Source organism: Eumetopias jubatus, unplaced genomic scaffold (genome assembly GCF_037043125.1).
Source record: "Eumetopias jubatus isolate StellerSeaLion01/CBP00866 unplaced genomic scaffold, mEumJub1_p1.0 scaffold_6, whole genome shotgun sequence".
Classification (NCBI taxonomy): domain Eukaryota; kingdom Metazoa; phylum Chordata; class Mammalia; order Carnivora; family Otariidae; genus Eumetopias; species Eumetopias jubatus.
The window spans coordinates 147,005,557-147,008,393 of record NW_028274812.1 but is presented as its reverse complement, the minus strand read 5'-3'; the positions used below and the strand labels follow the sequence as shown (position 1 = coordinate 147,008,393).

Genomic DNA, 2,837 nt, shown 5'->3' with positions numbered 1-2,837 from the left:
CAGAAAACTATGTCTCTTAATATTCCTGCTTTTTAGAATTAATTAAAATGTTCTTTATGGTCTAACACATGGGTACTTCTGGCAAATGCTCCATAGGTATTTAAGACAAATGTGTATTCTGTTTTAACCTGTAAATTTTTAAATAAATTTTCTTTTAGAACAGTTTTAGATTTACAGAAATATTGTAAAGATAGTACAGAAAGTTTCCAAATAGCTAATATCCATTCCCCTATTACAAACATATTAGTATAATACATTTGTCACAATTAAGAAGCCAATATTGATACATTGGTATTAGCTAAAGTCCATGTTTTGCTCAGTTTTATCTAATGTCCTTTTTTTTGAGATAAAACTAAAATGAGATTTATTTCAATAAAATACAACTGATAGTTGAAAAAACATCAAGATGTGGATACCCTTTTCTAATTTTTCTAATATTTTAGTTCACTGACAAATGCACAAAAGTATTCCAAATAATGGGGGGTGGAGGGATGGGTTAAATGGGTGATGGGTATTGAAGACACTTGTGATTAGCACTGCAGTGTCATATGTAAGTGATGAATCACTAAATTCTACTCCTGAAACTAATATTACACTGTACATTAACTAACTGGAATTTAAATAAAAACCTGAAACAAGAAAGAAAGAAGAAAGAAAGGAAGAAAGAAAGAAGAAAGAAAGAAAGAAAAGGAAAAGAAGAAAGAGAAATGAAAAAAGAAAAAGAAAAAAGAAGTATTCCAAATGAGAGCTGGGACTGCCAGAAATGTTGTAGAAAAAATGTCCACGTTCAGTGGAAAGCTAGATTAGATGTCTTTTGGGGCCCTTGCAAGGCTAAGACTTTCAGATTCTTTTAGAAAATGCCAGTCACTTTAATTAATATAGTTGACAGAACAAATTCCATGTTATAGTGTTAAGCTACAAAAACTTTGCAATATTAGTTCCAAAAATACTAAATAAAAATTTTACTTTAAATTTGCTATTTAAATGACACATTAAAGACTGAAACAAAAAATAACAAAACAATTCTTATTAGATCATGGTGAGATTCTTCTCAAGCTGTAGAACAGTTTCCTTAAAGGCAGAATCCTTTGCCCAATTGGCTTTACTTCCTAAAATGAGGTTCTGAAACACATGTTGAATAACTGTCATAATTTGTATCTCCGTCTGCAGGTTTTGTTGTATGGTCTTGATCTCGTCTGAATTTTCCATATTGGCCAAATCATCTTTCTGTTTGTTCTTTTCAGTCTGGATTTCTAAAAGCTTACTTTCTGAAGCTTGTTTTAATTGTAATCTCTTCTTTCTAACATCAAGTAGTTTTTCCTCCAAATCCCAAAATTCCTGGTGTGATTTCATTATTAATTTGTTTAGCTTTAATACGTGTTTCATGTTATCCATGAGCACACTAGTCTTGGGGTTAATTTTCTCCAGGTTTTTTTTAAGTGCACTCGAAAGTTGCATCCTGTCTAATGCAAAAGCTTTTTTATTTCAAAAGCAATTTTCACATCTTCAGTTTCATTTTCTAGGTCTTCAATTTTAGCTGCAATTTGCTTATCTTGCATAATTTGTTCTGGAGTTTTTTCTTCATTTGCATCAACCACTGATTTATATTCCAAGAGTTGTTGTTTTGTCTGGGTTCTCAGCCTGAGCAGCAGGGTCAAGCGGTCCTCTGGACGCGCCATCTGGGCGCCGGCGACCCATGGTGGCCCGCCTTCCCTGCCCCCGCTCCGGAGTCCGCGGGCTCGGTGGCCGCTTGCTCTCCGGGTTGCTTCTCCATTCTGACTGGCGCGAAGAGGAATTGCCTGGGACAGAAATACGCAGCCTCAGGACCCGATTTTCCCGCCACTAAATTGACCTATCTAATGTCCTTTTTCTGCTGCATGATCGTATCCAGCACACCACACTATTTAGTGTTATGTTTATATCTAGTCATCGTATTGCCTTAGACTTTTCTTGGTTGTGAGTTTCTCAGACTTTCCTTGTCTTTGATGACCTCCACAGTTCGAAGGGTTTCTGTCCCTCCATTTATATTTGTCTGATTTTTTTCCTTATAATTAAACTGAGATTGTATGTTTCCAGGAGGAAACACAGGCAGATAAAGTGCTATTCTCATGAAATCCTATCGAGGGTACATCCTATCAACATGACTTACCCTGTCGATGCTGCTCTGGATTACCTGGCTGAGGTGTATTTGTCAGATTTCTCCACTGTAAAGTTACCCTTTTCCCCTTTTGCATAACTTCCATACACTTGGGGAGAAGATCCTGTGTGAATATCAGAGTTAGAGAGTAAGAGTTGTGACTCCACCTCCTTGAGGGTGGAGTATTCACATAATTTAGAATTTTTCTTTTGTTTTTTTTAATTTAATTTTATTATGTTATGTTAGTCACCATACAATACAGCATTAGTTTTTGATGTGGTGATCCACGATCCATTGTTTTCATATAACACCCAATGCTCCATGCAGTATGTGCCCTCCTTAATACCCATTACTGGGTTAACCCATACCCTCAACCCCCTCCCCTCTAAAACCCTCGGTTTGTTTCTCAGAGTCCATCGTCTCTCATGGTTCATCTTTCCCTCTGATTTCCCCCCCTTCATTTTTCCCTTCCTTCTCCTAATATCCTCCATGCTTGCTATTCCTTATTCTCCACAAGTAAGTGAAACCAAATGATAATTGACTTTCTCTCCTTGACTTATTTCACTTAGCATAATCTCCTCCAGTCCCATCCACGTTGATGTAAAAATTGGGTATTCATCCTTTCTGATGGCTGAGTAATATTCCATTGTGTATATGGACCACATCTTCTTTATCCATTCATCTGTTGAAGGGCATCTTG

The 2,837-nt window shown here is 36.5% G+C and overlaps 1 pseudogene; it reads right to left on the bottom strand.

The window, feature by feature from the left end:
• Nucleotides 1-1,029: 1,029 nt before the first annotated feature.
• Nucleotides 1,030-1,774, bottom strand: LOC114199791 (centromere protein H pseudogene; annotated as a pseudogene).
• Between the last annotated feature and the right edge of the window lie 1,063 nt (nucleotides 1,775-2,837).